Below are 21722 nucleotides of genomic sequence, written 5' to 3'. Positions count from 1 at the left end.
GCCCCCCAGACTCTTCCCTACTGAGGACCCTGCCCCAGCAAAGGCTTCAAGAAATCTGGTTCCAGGCCTCAGCACGAAACCCTTCTCCTTTATCTGAGGCAGGGCGCTCTAAGAACTAAAAAACAGTCCTTGAGTTTATAGTTTGAAATACATGTTGGGCCGAAGGTCACAAGCCCTGATAGTGACCTGACACTTCACCTTAGATGACGGAGTATCAGGCAGCACATCTGTTGTGTACTTGGACCTTGGCTGCTTCAGAAAGACTCATTTTTAACACTTTGTTCATCCAGGCAACACGTGGATGACTATTTACACTGGGAAAAGCTAAGCTAGTGGGGAACACATCTGGGGTTGAAGGGTCTGCGTTCCTCACCGGGCCTCACTTTCAGGAAGATGTCCCTGGTGCTGACCTTTCTATGGACTCCAAATCCAGCAGCACGTCGTGTGTTTTTTCTCATTGTCTTCCCCTTATGTCAGCATTTACATTAAAGCTATTTGGATCATCTCCAGGAGTCTCTATCCTTAGTTCTCACCTCCTTCGTCTCTATAAATGGAAGGAAAGAAATGGTCCCACCAAAACCTGGCCTGTCATCACCTCAGATAACACATGTAAGGCCCCCTGCTGCTCTTCTGTTGTGATGCCACGTCAGGTCATCGTCCCAGTTCAACACTTAACAGAAGCACCAAGATCATCGGCCCCCTTCTCCCTTGCAGGGTGTTCAAACCTCAGGGTGCTGGGGAGTCGCATGAGTAGCTTGTTTCATCAGCAGGTTGCTAAGTGACGCACAGACCTCTGCATCAATCCCTGGTGGTTCGATCAAAGGCGCCGCATCTCCACAAGCTCCCAGGTGACTGGGACCTGAGGCCTCCTTGAGGGGCCTCACTCTCTCCCGAGCATGTTCGTTCTCCTTCTTTGGAACCTTCTTCAACTCTCCCTTATGGACCGCACCTCACTTTCTGTTCAAAGCTCATCCCTGCAACTAATTTTTCTCAACAAATAAGAGTCAAAGAATACGCTTTTAGGTGGCTCAGTTTTCCAAACTGTGAAATGGCTTATTAAGTCGTACTTGCCTTATTTACGAGAGATACTGTGAAGACAGTACTAATACTTATAAAGCATTTGAAGTCTCGAATATGAAAAGTACTTTATGAAATATTGATGACCCATTTGTTCCACTGTGTAGTCAAGACGTTTTCCACCTGTGTGTTCTCAGACAGTATTATTTCTGAAGAGATACGTTTTTCCTTGCAATAATTATAAATGCCTATCACATTCATAAACAAACTTTGCTCAGCAATTTGCTCCAGTGTTTCCCAAGCAGCTCACCATAAAACAAAAGGACTTGAAAAGATCTGGATATAAAAGCTAATACACCTCTACACCAGGCGGAACTATTCTCACATCATTCTGGAAAGAGATTAATTAATCAATTTTTAAAGTATTTTTTTGTTCCAGTAAGGAGCAAATGTGTCTTCTTATGTCCAAAAAAAAAAACGTGTCCTGAAGTGCCGCCAGGCAGTAGAAAGGGTGGTATTTTGCAGACAATGGGCTTAGAGGAAGTAAATTTGAAAGAAGGCAAAATATATTAAACCAATGCTTCCAAAATGACATTAATGCCACAGATTATAATGAAGTATTAGACAGTAAACAGAGCAGTATGTCATAGTAAAACAAGTTTGGGAAGCACAGGGTCAGATCCAGTGAAATGGGAGGCTTTGCAGAACACCCCAGAACCTGTGACACAGATTGTGTGCATTGTGACCCTCTGAGAGGGGGGAGTGTAGGTCACGTGGTCTGCCCGTATTGCCTGTTTTTAGTGCTGCTTGGTCATCTAAATTTACATGGTAAGTCGTGGACAATTTGGTAGCAGATAATGCACAGGGGAGAGTTTAGATATGCGTCTCCTCGCGCCTGCGGCGACTGACATGGCACGTGGCACCTCCTGCTCCGCCTCTTATTTGCCTATAAAATACAGAAACACTGAAGGAGGAGATGCTAGCAGTGACCAGATAATGAAGGAAATGTTTACATAGGCTTTGAAATATATTACAGCCACGTTCCCAAATTGCTGTCCTCAGAACACCTCTGCATAAGATGTTCCTGGAATAAAGGAAGTTTGGAAATGCTGCTTTAGTTCCACCTCTACCTGATTCAAAGACTTTCCGTAATTTAGCACAAGGTGCTGCTTCCTCAGGGCACTGTATTGCCTTCTGCCAGGAAAAACTCCGTGATACCCTTTGCGTTCAGTGACTGCACAGTAGGCGTGCCCCGGAGATGTCCAATGCTGCCCTTCGCCGCTGCGCGTCAGGATGCGGGTTGGAGATCCACAGTGGACACCCCGGGGGCGAGAAACTTCCCAGAACACACCCATTCCCATGCTCTTAATCTCATGCTTCCCAAACCTACTCAATGATGAATCCACTTTTCTCTGTAACACCCACAAGGACTCCTGAAACATTAATGTTACGTCATTGGCCACACTTTGGAGAACACCCTCGCTGGGGGTCAGACCTGAGAATCTCAACCACTAGAACAGCAACACCCTTGGAAGCATAACTGAGAGCCTTCAAGCAGTGACTAAGGTTAAAAATAGCAGCAAGGCAAAGAGCACATGATGTGACATCGGTGTCAGTTTCACTAAGTTAAGAAAAAAGGAATCTCTCTGGCAGGAAAGGAATATAAAATTGATTCGCTTCGGGGAAGGCTGAGACAGCAGAAGTCCCATGGATAAAAATGAGCATCATGGGCTTCCCTGGTGGCGCAGTGGTTAAGAATCCGCCTGCCAATGCAGGGGACATGGGTTCGAGCCCTGGTCCGGGATCATGCCCCGGAGCAACTAAGCCCGTGCGCCACAACTACTGAGCCTGCGCTCTAGAGCCCACGTTCCACAACTACTGAAGCCCACACACCTAGAGCCCGTGCTCTGCAACAAGAGAAGCCACCGCAGTGGGAAGCCCATGCACCGCAACGAAGAGCAGCCCCCACTCACCACAACTAGAGAAAGCCCGCGTGGAGCAACGAAGACCCAATGCAGCCATAAATAAATAAATAAATTTAAAAAAAAAGAACTAAGGGAATACGACAAAAAATCACAAACACACACACACAAAATGAGCATCGTGAGGAAAGAACAGGAGGGAGGGTGTGGAGAAGTGGCAGGAAGAGAAGAAGGAAAAGCGAGACAGAGCAGAGGCGATGGAGGGCAGAAGGGAAAGTGAGTAGGAGAGGAGACGGTAGGTTAAGCTGTTGGGAAGACCAACGGCAAGACATGGCAGTGGAGGAAGAGAGCACTACCCATGAAAGGAAAAGCATTTAAATTCACCGACTAAGTAACTAACAGCCATCTACTACCACAGCTCTACGTGACGGGAGCAAGTAGCACTGATACTTGCCATCCCCCCCCATCCCCCCACCGCATCACCGGGCTGCACTGGGTGACGAAGCTCCCCCTTCCCCTGGGATGTCCCGGTCTCAGCGCTGGAAGTCCTGTATCCACGGAAACAACGCAGGAGCAGTCCAATCAGGATGGCTGGACACCCCGGTCAGCACTGACTCAAAAGCGCAGTGCAGTCAGGGCCAGTCGGTAAAGCATCCCCGTAGCAGGGCTCACGGTCACCACTGCTTCACCCTAACCACACACACGACCGAGAAACCCCAGAACCTGCGGCGGTGGTAAGTGAAAGTGTTTCCTCTTCAACAGTCCGTGAAGGAGGCACACTGCACCCCAGCTTAGCCCAGGAACTGATGTTCATCATGATGCTTTTATGTCCATTAAAAGGTTAACTTCCTCTCTGTGCTCTATGGTGCAGGGTAATGTGTTCTGGTCAACAAAAATGCTGAAGATGAAAGTTCCCACGCTCATAATGTCTTTATCTTCAGGTATAGGAAAATTAATCTATGAGGATGGGTGAATTTTCTGATGATGGTGCATAAGACGTGTCATTCCTTGAATATATGTTGTCTACATATATTGATGCACTTTCCAACTCACGTTTCTAGTTATGTTTTAAGGCTGAACAGCAAGACTGATTTGCATTCCTTGATCACTCAACAATTCAGATTTGGGGCAGATAGTTGACAAACGTGCTTAGTGATATGGGGAAGCTAGGCTAGGATGACCATGTGCCCGGATAAGGCACCAAAGGGAATCACTTTCCCTGTGTCCTGGACCAAGAAAAGATTTATGTGTAAGATCTGAACATGTTCTGCCAAGCTTGAAAGCAATTAGGAGAAAAGGGCGCCATGGGCCAAAGGATGAGATTTGTTTCTTGGGTCACTGGTCACAAGGCAGAAAGCACTGCCTGTCCTTCCCATGAGGAACGGCACTGAGATACTGCCTCATCGCCCACCTCCGATCTGGCAGTGCTGCCGTAAGGGAGGGATCCGAGCTTAGGGAACATCCAGAGGCTGCAAACTCCTACTTTCCTGCTTCATCCTGAAGGGTAGATAGAGAAGGGCCATTGGCAGGTGAATGGAAGAGCAGTCGTAGAATGGCCAGCTGCGCACTTTCCAGTTTCCAGAAGTGAGCCCTCAGGCATTGTAGCACAGCAAGAGCACGGTGCGTGAGAAAAGGTAAATATTAGACACCCACTGGGGTCTCACGACTCTCAGTATTCCCCAGCCAGCCCCGCATTCACCATTCTGCTTCCTGTTCATCGTTCCTCGGCTTCTTCCCAGGGACTGATCTGGAGAGAAAATTCTAAGGGAATAGAAGAGGTTGCTAGCAATTTAGGTAGTCCCATTAGCCCAGCAATTAACTTTCAGTGAAACTCTGAATAACACACTTCTCACATTCTGTATAAAAATAATATTTATTGTTTTTAAATTTAAATTATATTGTGAAATCTATTCCATGAATTATAAATAGCTTATTTCATAAACAATTAAAATTAGACCACTACCACAATTATAAAAATGAAAGTATAAATCATCCACAACCCCACTACTCATAAATCACCACTGTATCAGTAACACAGGATCATGTATTATTCTTCTACATTAATTGTTTTCTTTTTACAGATTATGCAATTACCACAGTTTTGTAGAACATTTAGAGAAATCAGCAAAATAATAAAGAGAAAATCAAGTTGCCATAATAACCCTATCACACAGAGATAATTATCTCAACATTTTGTTTATATTGTTTTAGTCAATGACTCATAAATACACCCTCTATGTTCTTTCGTTTTACAAAATTAGAATTATATTTTCTACTTTTTGTAATTAGCTTCTTTTTACGTATCAAAGTATTAGATGGTTTAGTCTTCTTTAGAAAGTTTGCATGTATCCAAGACTTTAATTGGCTTTGTTTTTTATTACTTTCATAAAAATACTCAATTTATTCCAGAGTAGTAGAAAATATTTGCAATATTAGTTACTATATACTGATTTCCAATGTTAGTGACAATTTTTAGCAATTATATTCTTTCCTCTAGCATGTATTGGTACCTGCTATTTTGGGTAGCAGGTTTAGACTACAGTCTGGGCGCCAGTATCACGAGGGGCTGATGGAGTGTCCCTAACAGGGGGAGGGCTGGGTGGGTTGTGTGACATAGGACCCTGAGAGTAGGACCTGGGGAGAGAGGATTCCAACGTCAATGGCTGAAACCAAATCTTCTACTAAAGAGGCTCTATGTATTTTAAAGACTCATAAAGGAAAAACAGGGATTTTTTTCCCTACTCAAAATAATTCCTTCAAACACGTTTCTTGACCTGGCGTGGGGGAAGGAGACATCAAAGCTGCCCACACAGATGCCACCTTGGCCTCTCACCTTCTCCAGAGCCACCTAGGTGAAGAGATGGCATGAGCAGACAGGTGTTGCGGACAGAACCTCTGGCGGTAGTGTGTCAAATGGTGGGGCAGGGTACTAACGGCAGGAGGTCGGTCAGGAGACTGAGTTGTTACAGTCTAGGCAAGGGTAGATGGGGAATCAACCAGGCAGCATAAATGAGAGTGAGGAAGATCTCAGTGACGTTTCGGATGTTGAATGGACAGGGCTGATGGCTGACTACGTGCATATCAAGAGTCATATAAGCAGAAGAGCTGGGTAGATGGTAGTATCATTAATCAAGATAGGAAGCAAAATATTTTTGTTCCTGGAGATAGAAGTGGTGAAATATAATGGGTTAAATTTTATGCCAAAAGGTGGTAGAACAATAAATCTGATACAAGTGATTAGAGCTAGAGATTCAGCTTTAGGAGTCACTGGTATGTAGATGGCATTTGAAGTCATGAAGCAGGTGAGATAACTGGGGAATTAGAGAAAAAGACTGGTGATGGAATCCTGGAGATAAGCATTATGTTCCAGGAAGATCACGGGGTCAAAAACTGTCACAAGAGACAAATAATGATAAAACAATCAACTTAAAAGGAAAACATAATGATTATAAATATATCTACACCCAACATCAGACTGTCTAAATATATAAACCAAACCTTGACAGATCTCAAAGGAGAAATAGACAGCAATCCAGTAATATTAAGAGGCTTCAATACACTACTTTAAATATTGGATAGATCATCCAGACATAAAATCAATAAGGAAACAACAGGTTTGAACAATACTTTAGACCAATGGACCAACAAGACATACACAGAATATTCCACCCAACAGTAGCATGATACACATTCTTCTCAGATGCACACAGAACATTCTCCAGGTTGGATTATATGCTAGGTCACAAAGCAAGTCTTATCAAATTTAAGATTGAAATCATTTCAAGCATCTTTTTCAACCACAATAGAATCAAACTAGAAATCAGTAATAAAAGGAAAATGAGAAAACTCACAAATATATGGAAATTAAGCAAGGCACTCTTCAACAACCACTGCAAAGAAGTCTAAAGGGAAATGAGAAAATATCTTGAGACAAATAAAGATGAAACACAATGTACCAAACTTATGTGATGCAGTAAAAACAGTACTAAGGGGGAAGTTTATGGTGATAAATGTCTAAATTTAAGAAGAAGAAGGATCTCAAATAAACAATCTAAATTTACACCTCAAGAGACTAGAAAAGGAACCAACTAAGCCCAAAGTTAGTAGAAGAAAGCAAATTATAAAAATTAGATAGGAAATAAAAGAATTATAAAATAGAAAATAGAAAATTGACAATATTGAGTTGATTTTTCACAAAATAATCAATAAAATCATCAAACCTTTAGCTAGACTACTGAAGAAAAAGAGAGAAGACTCAAATAAATATAACCAGAAATGGAAGAGGACACCTTGGAACTGATGCCACAGAAATTTTAAAAAGCTCATAAAGGACTATTATGAACTACTATTATACAATGACAAATTGGACAACCTAGAAAAAAATGGATAAAGTCCTAGAAATATACAACCTATCAAGATTGACTCAAAAAGAAATAGAAAGCCTAAGCTTTTAAATGTCATTAGCACAACTCATTCCAAGGATACTATATATTCTAAGATTTTAAGATGCGTTTCTCAGACAAATGTGTCCTAAAATATACATTTTAAAAAATCCAGTTTGGAATATTTCTAGTCCTACATTAAGGCTGTTTCATATCTAGAAGTTCTCTGTCCTTGTCAATAAGTTACAGAGTCCACCTAGGAGAGGTCAGTGACGTTCTTATGGTATTGGGTCTGAACTGGATCAAAGTTAAACCTGTGTTTTCCATTGCGGAGCATATTCAAGGTCCAGCTCTTATTAATGTTTTCAGATCTCTTCTGTTCATATACGCCTAAAATGTTCATCCGAATAACCACGGTCTTTTAGGATATTTACGTGGCTTCTCCCTGTCTAGCTGTGTTCCTCTTATCTCTGAACACAGGCCCGAGACAGTGCTGTTGGTGCTGCTAACTCGGGCTGCTTTGTCTAATCCTACGGATGCGTAGACTGGCTTCTCTCCAAAAGCTACTGCAGCAAATCTCTGGCTGGGAGGAGGCGTGTGGGTAAGAGAAAGCTGGGCTGGGATGTCCCTGGCAGTGCCAGAGGATGATGCAAGTGAATGGATCCATGGATGAAGTGCAGCTTTCTGGGACAGGCTCTCCGGCTGTCCCCCCATGAGGTCCTGCACTGCTGATTCCCGGCCACAGCCCTGCATTTAAATCCTACTGCCGCCTGCATTGCTGAGAGGAAAAGCAGCACAGGCTCACAAGCACACTCTCAGAGAACAGGACCCATTGGGGCTTTTCCTTCCTTAGCAGATGCTGAGCTGGGATGCAGCATCTGGCTTCATGGAGAAAGCTTGTGTCTCTACTTTAGATTGAAATGGCATCCCTGAGTAGTTCACGGCTCACCTTGACCTTCGTGTCCACGCACAGTATACAGGTTCCTGCTGCAGGCACAGTGACCTCAAATGTTAAAGTTGCCTCGAATGACTGAAAATAAATAAATTCCCTAAAATGTGAACAGAGGGAGTGTGGGTGAGGCAGTTTGTCCTTGAAGATTTTGTGGGAGGATGTTAGGGAATTTTAGGGATTGATTTGGAAGGTGACAGAGACTTTCTCATTGACTTATGTAACTGCAGCCTGGCGGTGTCGAAATTAGCAAGTGAAAGAAAGGGGAAGCCTGAACCTTAAATCTTATTACCATTTCTGTAGGTAAAAAACAGTCAAATATTGTCAATTTCATATGGCTCAATCCCGTGTAAGAGTTATATAGGTTACAGACACTAGCGATCTAAGTTAGATCTAAATTTAAGGAAGTCTCCATTAAGCCCAGGGATGTGAAATGGTGAGAAGCGAGATGAAAAAAAAAAAAAAAAGAGCCCCCAGCTAGTTCAAAGCAGCTCTTGCTTTGGCAATGGTGGCAGAAAAGAGAAAACTCAAGGAAACCCTCGAGGTATGGTTGCCAGGGAATTCTCTTTGTAAAAGTGGTGTGAAGTCATTAGAATTATAGCTTCTTAGGAGAGTAGGAATTTGCCTTCAATTTTTAATAAACAAGAGGATTTTGCGTTGGAATTCATGCCAATTTGGGGGGTATGGAGGTTCACGTGGAAGCATTTGATCATCGAGGACCTCGTGCTGCTGAAGGTGGCGTTACTGCTCCGCTCTCTCATCAGCATCCCCACGTCTAAGGGACCCTGCTTTGCTGGCAGAGCCCAGGGCAAATGAGAGGGTGAGCAGGTGAGCTTGGCAAAGGTACACGGCACCGAGTGGGCCAAGAGGACCCTGACACGGGCTCCACAGTGGGAACCTCTCACTCAGTATCGATTTGCAGCCCTCTACCTTCGTGCTGACACCAGCTTTCTGCCTGTCAGAGCCTTTTAACCTCTGCCTTGCCTCTGTGCCCCATCCCCTGCAGCTTACCCGCAACTCACTGCTGACTCTGACAGCTTTTGTTTTGCGTTGCCTTGTTTTGTGCTTAAGCCGAAAGCAGCCTGGATATCCACAAAGTTAGCTTTTATTCCTGTCTATCCTTGCATATATAATGGGCTTAAGTCAAAATAAGGTTTCTTTTTTCTTTGTTTTTTTCATGAACTGGTTATTGACTTTTTAAACATCTTGGGAAATATTTCCTAAGTAAGCATCAGGGTAGACCAAACAATAAACATTTTGGAGTGTTCCTCTGGCATTTCTTTCATCTTTGGGACCTAGTGGGAATGGTGGCCACCGCAGTCTGGAGTCAAAGGTCAAGATGCCAGTCTTGGTGACTCGGCTAGCTGCAAACGGGTGAAGCATTTCGTCCCTGTAAGCCTGTTTTCTCTTAGGTAAATGGGAATAATAATAGGTAACTTCATTAAGGAATAGTTGGAAGTACTCATAGATAGATTGCAATAAACATCGCTCAATAAATGCTAGCTGTCATTATCATTATTCTTCTTATTAATCCTGATACCCAAAGAGTCCCCCTGTAAAGTCCACTTCATCTACTGCTCTATAATTACTGTTCTGTGGATTTCTGTTCTCAGTACAATACCTTTCAGAGGTAGAGGACTAGAGATTTTCTGTGATTTATTGACACTAGGGTTTGTTAAGTGGGGTAGCAACAAAGCACGGAGGGCAATGAAATATCTCACTTTCTCCAAACCTTTCAAACGAACACTTTAAAACTATGGCATGTTCAATACTACCCATCTCTCCAGAAAGCGGTACCTAAGGGTTGGTTTTGGTCCCTGATATTTTTAATTTTTAATGATAAAGGATTCTGCTAAGACTGTGAATTCATTATCTTGTGGCATTTTGTTCAGTAGTTGTCTTGCTGGAACCCATAAGGACAAAACCCTCTAATGTTAAGAGTTGAAATGGAAACAGCTAAATGATTTTCCTTGGTCAGCTCTCTATGTGGGTGGCAAGAAAGAACACCAGTCACTTTTGGAAAAGCCAGTAATGCCCCTTAGGGTCTAGCGAGGGCAGGACAGAGGAAAACAAGCTTCAGTATCTGAACACTCCCTGGAGTTACAGGCGGAATACAATGAGTGGGCCACAGACCCTGAGGGTGGTACCCACATCCTCCACCAGCGTTTAGGACAACCGGACTCCGCAGCCCTCAAACTCTAAAACAGAATAATGTGGGCTCTTCAATTCTGCACTTCGGTTTGTTTTGTTTGTTTGTTTAAAAAAGATGCTCCAGGGCTTCCCTGGTGGCGCAGTGGTTGAGAATCTGCTTGCCAATGCAGGGGACACGGGTTCGAGCCCTGGTCTGGGAAGATCCCACATGCCGCGGACCGACTAGGCCCGTGAGCCACAATTGCTGAGCCTGCGCGTCTGGAGCCTGTGCTCCACAACAAGAGAGGCCACGATAGTGAGAGGCCCGCGCACCGCGATGAAGAGTGGCCCCCGCTCGCCGCAACTAGAGAAAGCCCGCGCACAGAAACGAAGACCCAACACAGCCATAAATAAAATAAATAAATAAAATTAAAAAAAAAAAAAAAAAAAAGATGCTCCAGGGACTGTGTGATGACTGGTAAGTCCTACTCCTTACCTAGCTGTTTTTTCCATGTCATCCAGCCTCGATGAGCTAGGAACGTGCATTGACTTTTGGGTGTTATTTTGCAGCCTGAGACCAGGTGCCCTGACCCCCACGTCTCTGGTCACCTCTGGGTCTGTTTGGCCAGCTCAGCCCCGTTAAGTCTCAGAAAGAAGGTGGAGGCTAAATGTGTCTAAAACATCAGTGGCTTTTGGTAAGGGATCGTCAGTGGAGTCTCATCTGCTTCACTGAGCTTGAATTATTTAGCAGAATCGCCTTTATTTTCTCCACTCAGCATGAGGCCTTTGAATTTCACCCCTCACATCCTTCAGGCCTACTTCGGTTATATATTTTCTATTATAATGCTTACCATCCGTTGCTTTTTGCCAAGGTGACTCTTCACCCCTCCCCCATGGAGGGGCGCATGGTCCCAATTTTAGAAATCCCTGAAGTAAAGCCTATTTGAGTAACCTTTCAAGAGTAACCTTTCCTGTACGGAAATGACTTCTCCAGCCCGAGTCTTGAGAACTTTAAATGCTATTGATCTTTCCCCTGAAATTCAGGGTGTCTCCTGCACATTTTAAATATGTTAATTTATTCACCAAATATTTACTGAGTAACCACAAAAAAATTTAAGTCCTTGAATTCAGTTTCAGCCTGTTTCCTTTTGCTGCCTAAATCTCAGTATGTTAATTAGGGCTGCCAGATTTAGCAAATGAAATACTAGGAGTCCAGATAAATTTGGTTTTCAAATAAATAACAAATAAAAGTTAATTATACGTGTGTCCCATGCAATATTTGTGACATGTTGATACTAAACAATTATCTAAAATTCAAATTTAACTGGGTATTCTGTATTTTATCAGACAACCTATGTTTTAACTGATCAGCTTAATACCCAAAGCTAAGTGCTAATGTTTTTCTAGACTAAATCTTAATCTAATTTTCAATCAGAAAATAATTTTCATTTGAACCCCCTTCACCTTCCCACTAACCTAGATTTAAAATTGTCTCCTTTCTGGTCCTGTAATTACCTCTCATCTGAAATTCAAATGTAACAGATACATTTTCATACACATTGTCCTAAGAGTGTGAGTCAACATAGAAAAAACAAATTCAACCTGTTCGTTTAAAATATGTTCAGTTTTTGAGTACCTTCCTTCAAGACCTGTTTGTTTCTAACTTGACCTTTCTCTAGTTGTGTGTGGTAAGAGCAAACGCACATCAGAGTGAAAAATGGATAGAGAAAAAGGTGAAGTTGGAAGTGAGACAGATGTGTATGGTACTTTCATCCATCCATCACTAATGTTCTGTGAGACTTGCTGATGGTCTGATTATGGTGAACCCAGGTACAAGGTGAATTACGAGCATCAGTGGAAAAAGGCAAATGAGAGCAGACAAACCGATTTAAGCATTTCAGGAATATGAAATTAGCTAGGACAATAAACTGCAAGAAAGTTGTGGTAAGTTTTTCCTCTTTGGCTTATAAAGCTTAGTAGTGGGGGTATGGAACTCGCTTCTCATTCAATGGCACTCAGAGTCATTTGCTGCAATATCTTCCTATAGTGCGTGATAAACATAGCTCATATTCAACCAAAAGGACCCTCATTGTCAAGGACATCACCTTCAAAAACACTTGGGACACCTGGGAATGATGAAATAAAAATTATTTTCACTGATTTATTTGTATTTTCGTGGAAGAAAGTATCCTCTTTAGAACATTCGAGAGTAGCTTCTGAGACACCCCCTCTGTTTAGAGGCATGTCCATAAACAGTTGTAAGGGGTCGGATGTCACAGAGCGGTGGGTGTGCAGAGCTTGTTACGCTTGCTCAGTGACCATCACCATGCCCTGGGTTCTCATTGCCGAGTCTCCTCTTGATGTTTCATGACCTCATTTAAGGCAGATCTCTCTCTGATCTTTCAGAATATTATACAAAATGAACAGCATGGCCTACAAAATGTTTGTAATGGTCAAGAAACACCATCATCAGTGAGAGGCTGTGTAAAGACAAGAAAATAACTTTATCAGGGAGGCACCCAGGCTGTCAACTACGCGCTTTGGCAAGACCTCATTATTGTATTTTTTTCCTGAAAAGTTTTTTAAGAATAGTTCATTATTTTCTCGTTCTTATTTTGATCTCTTAATTAAGCAGAGAGATGTACTAGCTATGAGAGACATGCCTAAATGTTCTCTTCAAAATCTGTTCGCAGCATAGTAGCACTCAGAAGGCTGGTGTAAACGAATACCTGAAAATGGGCAAGATGGTCCTAAACTTTGCACCTGATATCTTTTGAAGGGTGAGTCAGGAAGAAGTTGCTAGAAAAATTGCTCCTTTCACAGTCACAGATAAGCAATTATCTTATTGAGTATATTACTAAAACAATAGCTTTATCTAATATATTCAGAACTTAGTGGAAAATTTTTCTTTAAAAAACGAATGGATAAAGAAGATGTGAGATAGATAGATATATATAATAGAATATTACTCAGCATAAAAAGAATGAAATAATGCCATTTGCAGCATGGATGGACCTAGAGATTATCATACTAAATAAAGTAAGTCAGAGAAAGACAAATATCATATGATATCACTTACATGTAGAATCTAAAAAAATGGTACAGATAAACTTATTTACAAAACAGAAATAGACTCACACAGGTAGAAAACAAACTTATGGTTACCAAATGGGATAGTGGGGGAAGGGAAGATAAATTAGGAGTTTGGGATTAACATATATATGCTACTACATATAAAATAGGTAGACAGCAGGGTCCTACTGGAGAGCACAAGGAAATCTACTCAATATCTTGTAATAACCTATGTGGGAAAAGAATCTGGAAAATATATATATATATATATATATATATATATATATATATATATATATATATATATATAAACTGAATCACTTTGCTGTATACCTGAAACTAACACAACATTGTAAATTAACTCTACTTCAAAAACTATACTTTAAAAAACCAACTCTATTACTAAGGTCTGAGGATTCCAGCCTCTGACAAAATCTGTAGTTGTTTTCCTCCTGTTAAGGCAATAACAAACAGGGGCTGGTGGACAAAAAACCTTTACCTCAGATAAAACGTGTACCACGAGCTTGTCTACCTTTATCCCATGTTACTGTGTAATTTCACGCCTAAAGCATCTCAAGATGGATTCTTCTCAAGGGGACCCGATTATGTGACCTGATTTGAATGTCAGTCTCAAGGTTTTAACAGTTTTTCCTACTAGAAATGTCTCAAACCTAAGTTAAATATCGCTCATCTTCATGTAGCCCAATTCAACTTAATTCAGTACGAAAATTGCGTGCTTGCTGGTGGGGAGGGCGCAGCACGGTGCCGGGTGATGGGAGGAGGCGGTGAGCTCGCGGTAGGGCTGGTACACACGTGTAAGAAGATGTACAAAGGTAACGTGAGTGGGTATAATTAAATCACGCTGTGCTCTGGGGCAGGAGGTGTAGGGACGGGGTTATGTCCCATAAGCTTCTGTTATGGAATATTTTTGGAGAGGGTGCGTTCTCAGGTGATCTTTAAAGGATGACCTCTCTCATCAGAGAACGCAGGGGGAGGAGTTCTAGGAGGAGAGACCAGGTGGTGAGGCTGGGGGACAGCTGGTCTCCACGCACGGCCGATGGGTGAAAAACTGCTGCAATGAACTCTCCAAAGTCAGGCTCCATATCTTGTTCTTTAGCCCGAAACCTCACATGCGGTTGGTGCCCAACATGTTCTTTTTAAGGGGAATGAAGTCGTAATCAGAGGCCCCAGTCCTACCACGGAGAGTGAAATTATGCTGAAATTTCTTTGAAGACTTCAAGATTCCTTTCTCAAGTGAAGGAAGGCCGTCCTTTTGATTCTTATCAGCTATGCGTCTTTAGTTAGAGATAAATCGGCCCGCATCTCACGATGGCAGCGCAAGGGCGGTGGTTCGGAGATGTGATGAAAAACCAGTCTTCCTCCTGTGTGTCCTTTACTTTCACACAAAACACTTCACTTCTGACACTCTGGTCACCAAACATGTGGGATTTTTCCCGCACCAAGCAATTCTGTGACATGAGCTGGAGGTCCTACAGTTTAACTCAGTTTAATTCAATTCGGACACTACCTGGAGACAGTGTGAGACCCACAGGTTAAGGCTCAGTCCCTCAAAACTGCTCTCACCCACTTCAGATGTCAACTGCAAGTCTGGGTTACCACCTGAGAGTCTGACAAATCGGCTACAAATCTGAGGCTCCCATGACCCCCACTTGGGGTTTAATTAGTTTGCAAGAGTGGCTCACAGAACTCAGGGAAACACTTAGGTTTACCAGTTTATTAAAGGATCTGACAAAGGACACAGATAAACAGCCAGATGAAGAGATACGTAGGGTGAGGTTTGGGAGGGTCCTGAGCCCTGGAGCTTCTGTCCCCGTGAGGCTGGGCTGCATCATTCTCCTAGTACGTGGGTGCGTTTGCCAACCTGAACCCCGCACTTCTGGGAATTCTAAGAAGGCTTTATCACGTAGGCATGATCAGTCACTGCTCTGCTTTCAGCCTTTCTCTCTGCTCAAGAGAATGGGTGGGGCTTCCCTGGTGGCGCAGTGGTTGAGAATCTGCCTGCCAATGCAGGGGACACGGGTTCGAGCCCTGGTCTGGGAAGATCCCACATGCCGCGGAGCAACTAGGCCCGTGAGCCACAATTACTGAGCCTGCGTGTCTGGAGCCTGTGCTCCGCAACAGGAGAGGCTGCGACAGTGAGAGGCCCGCGCACCGCGATGAAGAGTGGCCCCCACTTGCCGCAACTGGAGAAAGCCCTCACGCAGAAACGAAGACCCAACACAGCCATAAATAAATAAATAAATAAAAATTTTTAAAAAAAAGTCATAAAAAAAAAAAAAAGAGAATGGGTGGGGCTGAAAATTGCAAGCTTCTAATCATGTCTTGTTCTTTCCAGTGGGCCCCCCAGGAGCCCACCCAGAGTCTCCTCATTAGGACAAAAGACACTTTCATCAAAAGACAAAATATCAAAAAAAAAAAAAAAAAGACAAAATATCGCCCAGGAAATTCCAAGGGTTTCCGGCACCCTGTGGCAGGAACTGGGGTCAAAGACCAAATAGTAAAACAAAAGATGCTGCAGTGATTTTATCGCTTAGGCAATTATGAGGGCTTCAGGAGCTCCTTGCCAGGAACTAGGGCAGAGACCAATACATGTTTTCTACCTCACAGGTGATTTGCTTTATTATTCTCTTATCTACGCAAAAACCTTGCATCATAGGCATTTTAATCTCTCTTTTACAAATCAGGAATCCACAGCTCAGAGGTGTGAACTAAGTGCCTTTGACCATAGAGCTAACAAGTGACCAGTACAAGAGGTGATCAGGGTCTGTTCTGGTAGCTCCCCGTACCCTCCTCACGCGTGTGGTCCAGCACACGGCTGACCAGGGGGCGTCCGGGAATTTGATCATCCTGGCAGCTGCAGTTGAGAGCTGTTGGTGAGAATGGTCCAGGAGAGAAGGGCAGGTGGTCTAACTCAGGGTCGGGTGCACCGGTGGGCTCTCAACACCCATGTTGTGGATGAATTCATGGCCTGTCAAAGCAGAGGTGAAATGGAACAGCACACTAGGGTCCTTCCCCCGCCCCATGTCCTCCGCCTGCCTTTTGCTGCAGAAAAACTTTAGCCAAAGAGTAAGTTTAATCAGAGAAGTGAGAAAACACAGAAGCAAAAGAAAACAGTCAAACAGGCCAAAATAATAACAGTGTAGTCATTAAGCAAAATCAAGAACATCTAGTTCCTCCTTTAGGGCTCTAGATAATATTCTGAGCCATATTCTGTGAGCTGTCTTGTAGATACTGAAACCTCCACCCGGTGGAAGAAGTGAACTACATGATGACCAGACTGTAGCCGTGACATAAGCTGCCACAATTCTGAGAACTGGCCGCAAAGAAATGGGAACAAACCGACCCTGGAACTGAAGATGAACGGTACCTAAAACAATCAAGAGGACGCTGATTGGTCAGACCACCGATGATCAGTTTCAAGATGCCCGTCAGAGCTGCCTGTGCTCTTCCTGCACGGAGCTCCCTCCCTCTGTCTATACGCCCCTGAAACTCCCCTTTAAAAGCCCTTACCCACTGCTTGTCAAGGGGGAGTCGGCCTTTGGACATGAGTCTGCCTTCTCCCCAGGTTGCTGGCCTTTGAAATAAAGCAAACTCTCCTTTCCACCAACCTTGCCTCTTGAGTATTGGCTTTTGAGCGGCGAGCAGCCAGACCCCGCTTTCGGTAACAGAGGGACCAGGAGAGGGAGGTTTGAAAGGCAAGCCCAGCCTCTCCCCGTTCTGCTTGGTCTTCAAGCCACACACGTTTAACTGGTAAATTACACCAAGGAAGGAAAAAGTCCTATGGATTCTGCATGTTTCTGACGAGGCTCTGATCTCACACAGTTCTCCTATCCTACGCGGTGTAGGTCCGTCTTAGACCTTTTCTTCCTCATGTGCTAAATGGAGTATAAAACAACTGGGGCTGTGGTTATGTTTCAGCATAACAATGCATGGGATAATGTTTTGTAAGGTGAATTCTTCAGAAAACGTACAGTGTTACTAATTATAACAAGAAACTTATCTGAACTAAATGACATCAACGTCAGGAAGCATGTCACCATACTGCCAGCTTTGGGGGGGAAGAGTACAGTTTTCAGTGTCCTTCACGTGACCAATTCATTTTGAAAATGAGTAAGTTTTTTCATGCAAGAAATGTCTCTCATCCTGGAGAGACTAACAGTACATATTCAGCAATGCTGAAGGCAAAAAATGTTTACTCAATTTTCCCCCCTTTATAGATCTAACAACTACCAAACCATGAGAACATTACTGGCTTGAAATTAAGATTTCACCAAGGTGCAAGGATTTTAATACATTCACTTTGGGGTTTCTTCTTCATCTATACCTCAAAAATCTCTAATTCCACTTCTCAAGACATGACTACACCCTACAGGAGTCTTTGAGGACCACCTTCAGAGCCTTTGTTGCCTTGGATTTTAACCGAGTTAGAATTCATCACCCTTAGAGTCACTGAGGATCTTCTGCCAGTCGATGCGAAATACATTTAGATAATGACTCTGCCGCTCTGATGCTGGTTGGCTATTCATGTGAGATGCAGTTACTGTGTTTACTTCTCCATGTGATGAGAACCGTTAATGGCAGAATCCAGTCATTAAGGAGGGATATTATGGGAATTTTGAAGTGATTTTCTGTGGCTGTTCTTCACTATGACTTTGCACGCACAGAGCAGCCTTATTGATCCTCCCCCAAGCAGGAATTATCATAGGCAAGTTCCAATTTCAATCTGACTATGTGTTTCTCAGTTTTCAATTTTCTAGGTACAGATTCTTCCAATAAAATTTCCATCCTTCTCTGAGAAGTTTGCTTTAAACTGGTTAGTATATCATTAACTCCGTCTCAGGGTACTAGATACCATTTGTTGGCAAAATGGAACTCTCACATCAAACACTTGGCAGGAAAGAATCAAAGGAGACAAGTGTAAGATATGTCTGGTGGGTGATTTAGGTTTTTACGTAGCCTTAGTAACGACATCATTGCAGGGGCACATGGAGAAACTTAATAACTTTGTTTTCTTGCACAGTGAGACCTTGGACAGCTCACCTCCCAAGCCTACTCTTGAGAACAACAAAAGGACTTTGGTTTTTTACTCCCCAAGATGGTTGACAGTGGAAAAGACTTCTAATGAATCATCACCTGATAAAACTTAGATTTATTGAAATCCTGAATTCACACTGTGCATTTACACACACGTCGTGGAGAGTACACACAAAATCATCCAGCTGAATAATAGTTTTAGTGCTTAATTAATTAGTTAACTCATTAACACATCCCTGCATCCAACAAATATTTACTGATAGCTTATTCTGAGCAGCTATTTACAATGGCAGATGTGAGTGAGGAAGGTGTTTCTTGTCTTCAAGAATTTACAGTCTAGCTGGGAGACTGGCATATAAACAATCACAATCTTTTGGTACAGTGGCATCTCAGTGGGTGATGCAAAGGATGTATTATGAGGCATATGACAACTTTTGCCTATTGAAGGAATTACAAATATACATCATAAAAGTTTATATCAAGACCCAGAAAAGATGATCAGAACCCAAGGATTCCTCTTCAGTGAGTCATTCTTCTTTCTCAACCTATTCCTTCTGTTTCTGTCTTTGTGATTCAGTTAACTCTTCAAGGGCACAGGTAAAAATCGTGGCCCATTTGCCCTTTTGCTACGACTCAGTTCCCATTTACTACTATTATTTTGTAAGCTTTGTGGGGTATCTTTTTACTCCCAGGAAGCTCTTTCTTACATATATAACACTAATATTTCCTGCTGCAATTAAGTTTTATCATTTTCTTATTCTTTTTAACTAACATAAATTAACTGCCGTATTTCTCAAGACAGAATCTCTGGTCTTTATTTTTCATTTTGTCCATTCTGGCTGAACTGTAATCTCCCATTCTACTTCCCCCACCCCAATGCTTTTACATTTGAAAACTTCTATTTGACCTGGAGCATTTAAATATTATCCCCTGTGTTACATTTCCCAGTCACTTCATAGCAATCAGTGGCTCTCTCTATTCGGCATTTTTAAAAAACCCCAACAAGGAATTGCCAAGTTGTACTGTTATATTCATATTTAAAAGTCTAGCTTCTCCACTGGGCTGTGAGTTTCTCAAGGGAAGTAACCTTGTTAAATTCATTTGTTATCCCCAGCATTTGTCACACAGGAGGTGCTCAGTAAGTATTCTGTAGAATAAACCTATGGTCCTCTATTGATGTATCTCATTATCCGGCTCCATGTTCCCAAATCTCTACTACCACAACTCACTTCATTTGCATTCACTTTTCTATTAAACTAGAACTTTTCAGATAGTGTTTCAGAAACCTTGGGTGGTTCTCCATTACCTTCAATAGAAAATGTGAATTGCTTAGCGTGTTACAGAATTGTCTCCACCAGCTCATGCTACTTCTCAGTCCTACCTCTCACCCCTTCCCAGCCCTAGATTCAATAATATAATCTCTGCCCTAAGTCTGTTACGCCCTTCTATGTCTCTCAATGTTGCCCAAGCTGTTTTTTAATATCTTCAGTGCCAGCTTCCTCTACCTGAACCTCCTCCACAGCCAAGCAGAATGCCATCTCCACCAAGCAACACCTCTTTTGCACCCTTGATAGAGCACACGGCTTCTCCCATCTTACCTCCTTAGCATATCATACACATTTTTCTGTAGTACGTATGTTATGATGTTTGTTATGTTTCCAAACATGTTTGTTATGTGCTGTTTATGGAGTTCTGTCTTCATCACTGGTCAGTGAGCCCTTTGGCGTCAAAGACAGGTCTTACTCATCTTTGATCCTTGGTACAACATACATTTGCAGAAAAATAATACGTATCTAGGACACGTGTATCATTCAACTGATTAGCCAATAATGATAATTGTAGAAATGATAATGAATCTGTACATAAATACTTGCCTTAAAAATCAAAGTATTGCTAAAAATTATGTGTCCCCAAGCTTTATTTTTCCAAAAAGACACCAGAAATATTCTGGCAGATTCTTTTCTCTATGATTGAAAATGCACTCTTCCTCTTTCCTTAGACAGAAGGAAAAATAAAAAGGAAAGAAGAGTAGTTGCATCACACTTGTGTTGGCAAGCTGTCAAACCCTCCACCCCTGACATTAATTGGATCATCCTCTGAATGGGGGGAACTGATGGAAAATGCAGTGCGAGGAGATGCCTGGGAAGAACAAATGCTACCCTGCCCATCAACAGTGATGAAAGTGACACCTCCAGAGTTATCTTTTATTGCATACAAACAGATGGCTTCAAACACATGCCACATACAGCCATTTCCTCCTGCTCGCCTCTGAGTATTTAGGGCAGCTTGAAAAACCAAAAATTAAAACCCAAACACAAAGAGCACTTCCTGGGGGGCGGGTGGGGTGTGAGTCACAAAGCTGAAAGCAATTATCAATGGATTTTTAAGTGTCTGCTTGCTGTTTTCTTAAATGACCTGCTATATGAAAGGACTTTTAAGATGGGGGTTAGCCAAACATAGAAAAAAAAAATGCTCCTGATTTTTGCTTTCCACTGGTTACAAAAGAAACTAAACAAACCACAAAAAGATAAATAAGACAAGTAAAAAGCCATATTCACTGAGTGTATCCACCCCCCTACTGCAAGAGAAAATTAATGATGTCCAAAGAAATTTCTATTCAGATTTACACCATCATATCAGAGAAAAATAACTGAAAACTTGCCCCCAAATGTTTATGTGAGATGATATAAATCTAGGATAAGGGATATAAACCGTCAAGTAATTTTTTAAATATTGTCTTCACTTTACAAAGAAATCAGAGTCAGCATGTGTTATGCATTTTACCCTTCTCTCATTTGGAATTTTAGTCAACTCTATTTCTAAAAAATCAAATTATACTCGGTCAAGCAAGCACCTATCTTAATTTGCAGTGCTTAAGGAATACAGGAGTTGGGCAAACGTGTTTGTGAGCTCTCACCCACATAATGGAAAGTTGATGCTGGTTTGGTTCCAAGATTGCATGCAATTTAAATCAGGAGAAGATGGAAGAAATAGATATGGGTGGAAGGCATTAAAAAGGTAAAGTTGTTCTCTACCAAATAAGTCTAAAGAGACGGGGCAGGTGTTTCCGTGGAATAAATATTTTAAAATGGATAGAAGTGGACAGAGTATGTGCAGGACCAAGGTGGGGATATTTGGGAAGGAGAGACATGGATTTGAGAAACGTAGCCCTACTATGAATTCAACCCTTTCTCT

The 21722-nt window shown here is 42.4% G+C and overlaps 1 long non-coding RNA gene across 2 annotated transcripts in view; it reads right to left on the bottom strand.

Moving 5' to 3' along the window:
- Nucleotides 1–21722, bottom strand: part of LOC130709402 (uncharacterized) — a 154718-nt gene that overhangs the window by 100283 nt on the left and 32713 nt on the right. The window lies entirely within an intron of this gene.

Source organism: Balaenoptera acutorostrata, chromosome 12, assembly GCF_949987535.1.
Source record: "Balaenoptera acutorostrata chromosome 12, mBalAcu1.1, whole genome shotgun sequence".
Taxonomy (NCBI): domain Eukaryota; kingdom Metazoa; phylum Chordata; class Mammalia; order Artiodactyla; family Balaenopteridae; genus Balaenoptera; species Balaenoptera acutorostrata.
The sequence above is the reverse complement of the archived record's forward strand: the minus strand, read 5'-3'. Positions and strand labels throughout refer to the sequence as shown.